Source organism: Anastrepha ludens, chromosome 4 (assembly GCF_028408465.1).
Source record: "Anastrepha ludens isolate Willacy chromosome 4, idAnaLude1.1, whole genome shotgun sequence".
Taxonomy (NCBI): domain Eukaryota; kingdom Metazoa; phylum Arthropoda; class Insecta; order Diptera; family Tephritidae; genus Anastrepha; species Anastrepha ludens.
In genome coordinates this window covers 68,270,564-68,283,126 of record NC_071500.1, presented here as the reverse complement: position 1 = coordinate 68,283,126, position 12,563 = coordinate 68,270,564, and the positions used below count along the sequence as shown (strand labels likewise).

At 35.4% G+C, this 12,563-nt stretch overlaps 1 protein-coding gene across 5 annotated transcripts in view; it reads right to left on the bottom strand.

The window, feature by feature from the left end:
* LOC128859677 (solute carrier organic anion transporter family member 74D) overlaps positions 1 to 12,563 on the bottom strand; it is a 146,358-nt gene that overhangs the window by 64,194 nt on the left and 69,601 nt on the right. For 3 of the 5 annotated variants that reach the window (XM_054096679.1, XM_054096680.1, XM_054096681.1), the window contains exon 4: positions 6,719 to 6,808. The exons of 1 other annotated variant lie outside the window; for it this stretch is intronic. The gene's annotated coding sequence lies outside the window, so the exon portion shown is untranslated. Of the gene's footprint in view, positions 1 to 6,705; positions 6,809 to 12,563 lie in introns of all 5 variants that reach the window. One more of the 5 variants, XM_054096682.1, reaches the window with a different exon arrangement.

Genomic DNA, 12,563 nt, shown 5'->3' with positions numbered 1-12,563 from the left:
AACATTCAATAGGAATTTTGCCACTCTCTTTCCATCTAAGGAGGAATGGAAAATGGGATTCTCACCAAACAACTTAGACACTACAGTCTATACAGATGGCAGTAGAATGGATTGTGGCGCCGGAGCTGGTATATATTCTCAGACTTAAAATTGAAAAATCTATGCGTCTCCCTAATACTAGCAGTGTCTTTCAGGCAGAAGTACTGGCAATTGGGGAAGCTTGTAGACTACCAATCGCAGATCCCTCTTTTAAGAGCAATATCGCTATTCTTTCGGATAACCAAGCTGCAATCCAGGCCCTGGGTTCGGCTACAACATCCTCTAAAGTGATGGAACAAAGCAGCACTAGCCTTACCACCTTGAGCGAAAACCATAATGTTGCCTTTATCTGACTCCCGGGATATCGGAATATTGAAGGTAATGAAGAAGCAAATGAACTGGCAAGAGAGGGATCTGCCCTTAATAACGCTCTTACAGAATTGGTATTCACACCATTAGGTGCAGTCAAGAGTATAACTTCTCTAAAATACCTCCGAACCGCGGATAGTATTGTGATGGAGAGACCAGACGAAATGCAAACTTATCAGAACGTTATGGTCCACCTACAACCTCAAGCATTCGTCGACATTGATAAACATGACACGACGGGACGCCTGGAGACTAACGGCAGTCATAACTGGCTTTTGGTCTGTCGCAGAGCAAGAAGCCAAAATCGGCATCCCTCACAACACATACTGTCACAGTTGTAAACAACGGGAGAAAAAGGAAACAATCTTCCACTTCCTCTGTGAATGCCTTACCCTATGGAAGGACAGAATGTTAACCCTGGGCAAACCACTGTTCGAACAACTGGCTTCGATGTCAACAACCTAATAAGGTTCTTAAACCGCACAGACTGCCGTAAATAACTGGTAAACAAGTTGGTAACGAGGATGTGACAACAAAATGGTGCGGAAGCGCTAGTTGGATTCTGGATGAATCACCACTCTAACCAACCAACCAGTTTGGTGGCCGCCGTAGCCGAATGGGTTGATGCGGGACTACCATTCGTAATTCGGAGTACGTAGGTTCGAATCTGTGACTTTAATGCTCGTATATACATACATACATACAAATGTAAATTATACATGTGTAGAAATTGTGGTTATCGGCCCATGTCGTTATAGTTTACATATTAACGTACATACATACATATATAAATTGTTATTTCTACCATTTTGGTCGTTAATTTTAATTGTTGTTGTTATTAGCTCGGAAGCAGTGGTTGAGTTATTGCACGCTACATATTTAAATGTAATTTTAATTTTTTCATATTTTTTCTGAGTGTGTTTACTTGAACACTTACGATGTAAATTATGTACATATGAATATGTATGCATTTACAAACCTACATACACAAACATAGTCATGTGCATATACCTACATACTTGTATGAATACTGTAAATGCGCTATTTAGATATTTCACATTTGCGTTATCAGTTGAATTTTAAGCTTGTTTACAAATACTGTGAAATATGTTGCAACTTTATTACGAGTACATGTGAGTACACGCATTTTTAAAGAGAGTTTTTCATGGCATTCGTGACTGTTGTGCTGTTCGGGTATATGGCTATAAGAGTTTGGAATAAATGGCCTCTGGTGACGCTCCAGCATGCTTGTCCAGCAGGCTTATATGTGTGCGTGTCGGGTGACACTCGTACTTGCTTCGTGTCACACATACTTGTTGTCGGCTTTTGAATGATGAAAATCAAAAATTTTAGATATTTGGCCTCTGGTGACGCTCCAGCATGCTTGTCCAGCAGGCTTATATGTGTGCGTGTCGGGTGCTTGACGCTAATATCTAAAATTTTTGATTTTCATCATTCAAAAGCCGACAACAAGTTTGTGTGACACGAAGCAAGTACGAGTGTCACCCGACACGCACACATATAAGCCTGCGGGACAAGCATGCTGGAGCGTCACCAGAGGCCAAAAGACTTGCACAAGTGTTTTTAGTTGTAATCTTAGATGTTCTCGCGTACAGTTTTATTGTAAATTGCATTCAGTGGCGATGATCGCTAACTTAAGTTAGAATAGATTGCGAATTGTGCCCAGTCCGCAGCACGCACACCCTACAAAAATTCATAAACAATCATTTCATTGTGATCCTCGTACTGTTAACATGCAAAACGAAAAAGTGGATGACGCCATTGCTCTTGCATACTTTTTATTTGCCATAATGATGGCTCATTTTTAAAACACTATAAATTCTTCAAAAAACTTTTTATTAACGTTCTTACTTCGACAAGGGTAAGTAAAAAAATGAGAAAATCCACAAACTGCGCCACACACAGTAGCAACAAGTCCCAATTACGAGGAATTTTCTCCGAACTGCAACAAATCGCTAGGAGTTATGCTTTGTTTATGGTCGGCTTAAGTAAAAGTGCTCGCTTCAAAATGAGTATAACTTCGTCTATTGTGAGTTGTTGTGGATAATATTTACCTACCAACAGCTAAAATCAAAGCATGGCGTAGTTAAAAAGTGAGAGCTAGGATGCTGTGGAGAGGCAAGATGGGAAGCTGGGGTGTAAGCGCTGAGATGATTCCACATTGTCTTCTAGATAACTGTCACAATAAGGATTCGAAGTTATGTTCAGTCGCATCGCATGAATGCTTCCGAGGTAATGCCCAGTTAGGCCATACAGCACTATAGACAGTTGCTTCTTTGCTTGATTTTCTTAGTGTTCTTGCCTCTAGATTGGAAACTAAGACGTGATAACTTAGCGAATGGACTTTTAAAACGATCAACGTATAAGCTCTCTTATAGGCCCGGCACAATGGGTCCGTTCCGTCCGTTGCGGCAACGAACTTGACTGGCTGCAAAATAAATTATGTGCATTTGAGTCGAAGGCATACGTGCCGTATTATTATGTCAAATTAAATGCAGAAAATAAAAGGAATTAGAATTGATTGAGTAAATTCATATGCGCCTTTATCTCTTGAAGAGTAGAGAAAAGTCTAGGCTTAACCAAGTTGTCCTGAAAAATAAATATGCATAGCGACCTCGAAGTTATGACCGCATCCACCGTCTACGACTATCATAAATTCTATTAAAACTCTGTTTCGCTTGAATAAACATTAATTTTACAATATAATACATTTTACAACCATCAAAAACAAAACCTTGTTACAAACAGCTAAGATTTTTTTGTTATTGTTAATATGTATACTGCAATACTTTCGTTGTGTCACAACAGTACGTTTTACACAGCATCTAAAGTCTTGTAAGTTTGCTTCGCACAACGACGGTTGTTGTTGTTGCAGCAATATAAACATTCCCCCTTCAAATACGGGGAATACTGCTGAAGTGACAGTCCTTGGCCAGATATAAATACGGGTCGTTTCGATTGCTTAGACCGTGGGAACTATCATCGAAAGTGGCGGTTAAGCCATTTTCACGAACTTTTTGCATAGGCTTCGTACGTATATTTCTTGTCATGGGTTTAAGCCAATGTAGATGTCTTATTATCTGAAGATTGATATGCTCAAAGTACCAAGTTGGCAAAACTGTCTAACTACTTCTCTATTTTGGATTTTGGCTCAGCGTTCTTTTTTTTAGTTTGGACCGATTGATTTAAAAGTTAAACTATATTTGCAGATTACTATCCCTATTTTTGGAATACCTAAATATTTATAGTTTTTTTATAAACTATTTTCAGATTTTTTAAAAACATATTATATATTTAATTCTGAATGGCTGACTGGACCAATGTGAGAATACGTGTGAAATCAGCAGGCAGAATTTTGTTTCCGAGTTTCCGGTGACATGGCAGCCAAAGTTTGTCAATTGCGTTTGTCACCTTTGCTGAAGACCAAATCTGGTGATCTATTATCCTTGGGTTAACAATCAGATCTTGGCTACTTCTCCAAAACCTTTTCTCCAAAATATACAGGCATGTTCTGAAAATCGTTTTCGGGCAATTTTTTCGCATTTTCCGTTTTCAAATCGTTTGACATGTTCTGTAAATCGTTCCGTTATCGTTTTTTTCGAATATTAGCAAATCGTTTTGTCACCCTGTTCTGGAAATCGAAATCGTTAAAATTTTCCAGTTAAATTTTCGGCAACTTAAACGTTAGCGGTTTGTGGCATTCTTATAAACTGTTTATTGAAATAAATTTATCAAAATGTGAGTATTTACTCAAAATAACTGCATATATTTATGTAAATAAAAGTGTTTATTTAAAATATTTAAAACTTATTCAAAAACTTTTAGGGGAAAACACAAGAACTCCAAGCAAGAGCTAATTTTAGTCCAGTTTACGGAATCTCATCCAGATTTGGCGAAGAATTTTTCGAAGGGCGACAGAGTTGCTGTTGAGGAAAAGTGGAAAGAGCTAACGACGCTGCTAAATGCAGAAGGACCGCCCCAAAAAGATGTTAATGGATGGAAAAAAGTAAGTATTTAGTCAAATATTAAAATACATATATTTTTGAGTTGCCTTTTTTCAAGATATGGTCTGACTGGAAGGGGTGCATTCGGAAAAAGGTTGCACCTAACAATCTAGAATCGAGGGCAACAGGAGGTGGACCCTTTAATAAGCATGTACTGACGAGCAACGAATAATGTATTGCAAGAACTTGTGGAATTTTTGCAGCCGTTGACGGCATAAACCATTCTAGAAGCTTTGGGACAGAAGAAAATAATAGCGCTATCGAATTTGAGGAAGAACGTCCCCAACCAAGTAGGGAAACGGTGGCTACCCCGAGAGCTGCAAAAAGGCCACGAGTGTCAACGCGGGACAGCCTTCAGACGTGTATGGCAACGCAATCTGCTTGTATGGAGAAAATATCCACCACTTTAGAAAACATTTGCGAAAACTAACACAAGAATGCAAAATCGCAGGAAGATGAAAGGGAAGAGATTCGACGACTTTGCCGTGCTGTTGAGAAACAAAATGAATTACAGGCAGAGCAAAATCGCTTGAAGACTCAAAGTATAGAGCAAAAGCAAAGACATTACCTCAAAATGGAGCAGTTGCAACATGCAAACAGTTAAAATTAAAATGCTTGAGATAGAGACTAAAAAATAAATGTAAAAGAATCTTATTGAACTGTTATGTATGTATATATTTACTTTTAATATGAATAAATTATATGTTTCATAATATTAAATTTCTAGCAATAGAGTCTCTTATATTTCTGCCAACACTATATAAACTACTGTTTTCCTCATTTTCAGCAATTTCCTCATCAATTGGATTGATTTCTAATACGCTTTCTGTTTCAATGTCATCTATTTGATTACTCCTACATATGTTCTGTAGTGCGCAACAAACATTTATTATCTTCACTACCTTTCGCTGTTTCGGCTGTTTCGAACTTAAATTCGAATTTATGTAAATGAAATCGGACGAATTACAGAACACCCAAAACCAAATCGTACGAATTGCCATTTCGGATCCGAATTGAAATCGCGCGATTTTCAGATCATGCCTGATAAATAAGTCAGATTAAAGAGGGAATAATATACTTAAGAGCTCTTCACATAACCATATACACACATACCTATTTACATATGTAGGTATATATAAATGTATAACTTTGAAGTTGAAAAGAATTAAAAAGCCTCTAGCAACTTTTGACACAGTAATTGTTAAACAAAGTAATTTAACTAAGAAACATATTAATTTACTTATGCAGTGACTTGAAATAGTAAAGGTATCGGAAAGGCTTTTTTCATGCCTTTTATCCTTATAGACTTAAGAAACTAGAGAAGAAGAAGATGTGGGATGTGTTGCTGGGAACTCAAACTCAAATTATGTGTCAGTTGGTTTTTATGTATATTATTTTTTCTGGTTAACACTTTTTTGTATGAAACGATACTCCTACACGCATATAATACACGCATACAAATATTCATATAATATAATGCAATTGTGTATTTGACACATCGTCAACAATTAGTGGCAAATTGCTGACAATTGCAGGCAACTCGTGTGCGGCAAATCTAGTTTAGTAGAATAATTTGTATTGCCCTGCACTTTTACAACTTATGTATATACGTACAGAAATACATATGTAGGTATATACTCGTACGCCGACAATTGTGTGTTAGGTTTTGTGTGCTGTGCCAATGGCAGTGGCACTAGTGACGCAGTTGCAACATCTTATACATTATTGTAACATTTTCAACGATTACGTCGGTGTTGCAGGCACTACCACATTATGTCAATTGCTGTTGTTGTGCTGAGGCACATAAATTGAAACGTGGCAGGCAAGCTCACAATTCATCTCAAGTGATGGACGACTGAATTGATTGTAATGAATGTGAGAATGACAGCAGCCAATTGAGTGAGTGATTGAGTGAAAAATTATGACCACAACTATACATCTGTACATCTATACATAACTACATGTGTACATATACTAATATAGTGCATACATATGTATGTATGTACATAATGCAATGCAAATGGAATTGAGAATGGAAAGTGATGAAAATTGAAATTAGAATAAATGAATGAATAACATAAATTTAAAAATAAGTGAGTCAATGAATGGTGTACGGCAAGCAAAAAAATTTCAACTCAATTTCATATCAATCCATGTGCGTCCATGTACACATGATATGTTCTCGTATATGAGTATCAATTTACATACATATTTACCTATGCGGCGTGTAGGCTGTGTGATTGTACATAGAGTATTTATGTGCCTTACTAACCGTTTGTAATTACCTTATTTGTTTAAAAAACACTTCATCATTGTAGTTGTTTTTTTATTGTTATCATTGTTGTAGGTTTGTGGCACAATTGTTGTTAATTTAGCTGAAATATGACAAATAGAAGCACTGATTAGTTTAAATTGGAGTTACGTAATACATATGCACATACATACATATATGCCCATATGAAGATTAATTTAGGTACAATTTATTAAATGTAGGTATGTTAACAATTATTAAAAGTTGTAGAGCTAATGTTCTTTGGAATTGAATAAGACTTTTTAATTTTTTAATTTAATTTTTTTATACTCTGTTGTGAAACGTCCACAACAATAGCAGAAAACGTTAATATTTGCAGGACAATTGTACATTTTTTATTTTCTTAATTCATAAAAAAATCACGTAAATGAAATTAATAAATTCAAATATGTTAACAAAAACCGTATTGTTCACAAAATATTTAGCGCGTCAAATGTGTTTTAGGAGTTGTTATGCACGAACCTGATCTCGCAAGACTGCTGCGATCTTAGAACAGGTAAAATCGTTGGGAACAAATTTTGGAATTTCTAAAACAAACATTTCCTGATAAGACAGACTACAACCTTCTTTATACTTTTTATTTTGGAATGTGTGCTAGCCACTTTTCTATGTACTTAACAGGCTAAAAGTCTTGTGAGACCAATCTTGCTTTTCACTACTCACGATCACATTTTGTTACATCCAATATTCATTAGAAAACCGTATCTGGAAAAAATACTAGCAAAAATAGAAAAATCTGAAAATGTGTATAACGGGTGGTTACGTATAAAATTATTTTCATAATTACAGTAAAAAATGGTAAAAACATACAATTTTTCGAAATTTTGGTATTGAAAATTGCGTATTGAGATATAGGTTCTTCTCAAAATAAGTTTATTTGTACATGTACGAAATTTCTGCATCAAGCTATGACAAAATAAATCGATTAAATCAAACAAAGGTCCATTTATAAGTCAAATTTAGCGTACAAGTAAAACTCCAAAATCTCATGAAAATAGAAAACTTCAAAACGCAATAAAAAAAAAAATCGAGCTAACTTTTAAAAACCCAGTGAGGGTTTTGCTATTGAATAGGTATATTTTCAGAAAAAAAAGGTCCGGTGCGGTTTGATTTTTGATGTCGCACTGTGTATTTGGTAATATTGTTGTATCTGGTATTCGCAAGACTTGTATCTGATAGCCAGGAAGCCAATGTATCCATCAAGAGTGATATTTTATGGCTGTTTGAGACTTTGAAGTGGGGACATTGTACATATTTTCGAAAATTGCAAAGGAAACGTCATTGCTGTTATGAAACCATAGCTACCGACTTGGATGGTCTAAAATAGTTTATATAAACACAGCTCACCGAATAATTGGTCTTTGGGCCTTATGGGGTTAGAGGGGTACTCAGAGTTTTCATTGGTAGATTTCAATGAAATTTATAGTGCTTTTGAAAAACATAAAAACTCGTGCCTGATCGAAGGATTCTTTTTTTAATTTTGATTTTTTTTTAACAATTAATTGTCGGTTTTTTGTCAAAAATTTTCTACCACAGTCAGTCTACAATCATTGAAACTGTGTTTTTATAGCACTTTTAAAGAAATGCGCTGATGACCTATAATAATATAAAAGTACATAAAACAAGTTTGGCGCATACAACTTGGTTCATGACCTAAATATACTTCGAGGCTTGCCCAATGACGAGTGCCTTTGAAGTAGAGGCGTGTTTCTAGAACGAATTATGTACATACATACATATGCATGTATTTTTATGCCAGATTATACTGCTCTTTATATTTTCACCCATAAACTGAACGATGCAAATTTCATTTTAAATACTTATACATATGTATGTATATTTAATACATATGCTCATAGGGACTTATGCTTGAAAAGTTTTTGTTGTTTACAATTAGATTAAAATTCTTGTGATTCATTCCGAAATGAGGAAAACTAGAGCATTTATTTTTAAAGCCTACACTTGCATCCAACACTGCAACGCACGGCTGCACGAGGGAATATTGTAGATGGCGTGCCTCAGTGTGTTGAGAAACTAGGTCACAAATATTTCAAAATAGTAAAGCATAGTAGGCAAGAAGTTGACGCATTTATTAGTGGTTAAATATTCGGTGAAACCTGTTTTTGCAGGGAAAGAAAAAATAAAAATTTAGTTTTGCATTTAATTTTAACTCTGTTGTCTATAATTTTTTTGAAATCCGTCCAACGCTTCGGAGCTATGAAATTTTGAAGAAAAACATACTTACTTCCAACAATTTGAAAAGTTTTCAAAATCATTCTGGGTTCCAAAGTATCTCATATAAGAACATTATTTCGCAAAATTGCAGAAATATCAAATCTTACCCAATTCAATTTTTTATTTTTGTTCTTGGTATGGATTTATAACGTAAACGTTTTTGCGATAGATTTTCTCCGAAACTCCAGCGAAGCAGATAATTATTGTGTAGTGGCTGATAGAAAAAACCTGTTTTTGGTTCAACTTTTGGAATTTTAGGAATATCTTTTATGTATATCAGATGAGTTAAGAAGAACAAATTATGTAGATACTGAATGATCGGGATTGAATGAATGATGCACACAACAGGTTTTGCGTTCATCGGCATGCTCATTCAATATTAATTCATTTTTTCCAACTGTCATTGAATACGTTGCTGTGTGACAAACCTCCGAGAGTATTTCTTCCATGAAATATCTCGGATCGAAAATATCTCATTCGGAGTAGATTCTACCATTTATGGAACAAATAGTACGAGGAACTCGGCCAAACACCTAACAGAAGTGTACGCGTCACTTATTTTTGTTTTTTAAATAACATCGCATCAAAGGAGGATGTAAAAATTCATAACTGACAACTATTTTTAAACTTTTTTTAAGAATTTTGGTTTTTTTTGAAATGAATAGTTACAAGATTAATTTGAAAGATCAATGATTTCTACAATACATAAGAGAACTTGAAATTTTTTTTAATAAAGTACTCCGTTCAAAAGTTATTGACATTTGAAAATTAGGTAGCACGAAAATTAATATCTTGGTAGTGTGGCAACCACGCGTTGCGTGGATCTAAAACTAAAATTTGTTGTTATGCATAAATTATTTACAAACAATTGGACAAAATTTCGGAGAATAACTCCTATGTACGTAATTAGAGATTTCGAACTGAAATTGTATCCATCATTCCAAAAATTAAGTTTCGAGATGAATGAATAACATGAAATTAATTAGCTTTTTTGCTTTTATAAAATATCCTAATAATTTAAAATTAGTTTTGAACCATGTTTGGAAGGCCAGTGCTCGGAAATATTGATAACACCATAGAAATCGTTGATTTGGGCCGGCATGTGGTCTATACTAAGGAATTGAATGTTGGTCATATTGGAATCATTTACATGAGACTATTGGGTTGGCAACCAAGTAATTGCGGATTTTTTTTTTTAGAAAATCAAAGACAATTTTTTCATGGAACTAAATAACTTTATTCTGTAATATTTTGCTCATTTTGATCAATGACCATCTTTCAGGCAGCGTAATAAAATTTCTGGTTTTTATTAGCAAAAAACTGAATCAGGTACGATTTGATACCATCATTGTTGAAATTTTTACCATTCAAGGAGTTTTGTAAAGATCGAAACAAAAAGTAATCAGATGGTGCAAGGTCAGGATTATATGGTGGATGTGGCAAAACATCCCAACCTAGCTCCAATAATTTTTGCCGAGTGGCCAAAGATGTGTGTGGGCTTGCATTGTCATGATGGAATACAATTCTTTTTCGATTTGTCAATTCTTTTGATGAATATCAGCTTTTGATGTTGTTTGAGTTGGTTACTTGGCCTTCTCCACGCTCTTTTGCGCTTGATATTGTTGTAGACAACCCATTTTTCATCATCAGTTATCAGTCGTTTTAAAAATACTTGATTTTCATTACGTTTCTTTAGCAACTCACAGCTGTTAATGCGTTGCGTTAAATGCGTTTCTTTCAGTTAGTGAGGAATCCATGTATAGAGTTTTTGAACATAGCCAAGCTGTTTTAAGTAATTTTCAATGTGTGTATGTGATACATAAAGTTTCTCTGCAATCTCACGTGTTGTACTGTGATGATCCGAATGGATTATTGCTTTGATTAGGACGTCATCAACTTCAACTGGACGACCAGAGCGTCTTTCACCTTTGAGTGAAAAATCACCAGAACGAAATTTGGCAAACCAATTTTGACACCGCCGTTATTTTAAGTCTTCGTCACCATAAACAGCATATAACTTTTTATGAACTTGCGATGCGGTTTTCCCTTTTGGAAATAAAAAAGCAAAATGTGACGAAAATGATCCTTTTTATTTTCCATTTTTCAACGAACGCCAAACGAAAGCTACGCAACCGATCAAGAAACAGCTGAATTGCCAACTATCAAATAACAAAATGTGTTTTACATTTATACTACGTCTGCAAACCTAAAAATTCAACTGCAGCCATCTATGAGTGAAATCCGCAATTATTGTACTTAGTTGCCAACCCAGTATGTTAATTTCATAGTCGTTCATCCGATGTTTGAAACAATATGTGCTATTTGTACGGAAGATGATAGAACTGTACTATGTGTTTATTTAAACATGAACTTCATTATTCGTGACTATTTGGGCAAAATATTCCATAGTTCTTCCATAACCAGATCGCTCTGATTTAGCTCAGTATGATTTTTGGGCATTCAACAAATTAATAAGTGCACTTACTGGGCACCATTTCGAATCTACAAGAGAAATTCAATGTAAATCACTGGCACTTTGGGGGAAAGGAACTGAAATGGTGGGACCAAATTACTTACAACGGTGATAAATAGTGAATAAATCATAAAATATACGGCGATGTTAACTGGGTCGATGTCGTTCGTATGCACGTTGTTATCACGGCTTGAAGTTTATTCGATGTGACACTCAACGAAAGGAAGAGGTTGAGAAACTGACGTTGTTTCGCAGACTGCAATCTCCAAAAAAAGGGAGAAAAACAATGTGTGTATTTATGTATACATATGTACCTATCTATTTAGTTGCTAATGAAGCTGAGATCCGTTATGGGGTAACTACTGCATACATATGCACATGAATTAATCAATGCATGAAAAAGTCGAATGCCTCATGGAGCATGTCATGGTTCGACTTATCTCCACGTCGCTCTAAATATGTGTTGATTATATATATTACGTATGGTTGTATGTATGTATATGCATATGTAACTGGCCCAGGATGTACTTAGTATTACAGAGTACTCGGAATCGGAGCGGCAACAAACTCTGGACAGTGCAATGCATCACGCTTCATTTGCTATACATTCATGTTCACATGTATTGTTTATATGTATGTATGCATTGGTTGTGCGGCCAATGCAATGGTGCAATGATTGCAATCTTTTTTATTATACTTGTTATTACTGTGCGGTAGTATATTGCCAGACAAGAGTATATTCCACCTACAACAAGGCAAGGCGCGTACCAATCATTGGTATCGGTTGATTTTTTGCTCCTATGCATTTGCTGTCGTATTTAGACAAGAAATGAATGAATTGTTGTTTTGCTATTGATTTTAGCGACTTTAAGCTCCTATTTGTTTTTGTATTTACTGACAATCGCTTTTGCTTTCATTGACAGTAACAGCGTTTCGCCGACAAATTTATTGCCTTTTATTCGACTACTCTTCTTTCCTCCCCCATGCAGGCCTCTTGGCGCACGCTTCACTTTCTATTTTACTTCGAAGTAACTACTATAGTTGGCGCAATGCTCCCAGACACAGGCACGGCTGTTAGTGTGCAAAACATCTTAAACAATAACATCAAAGC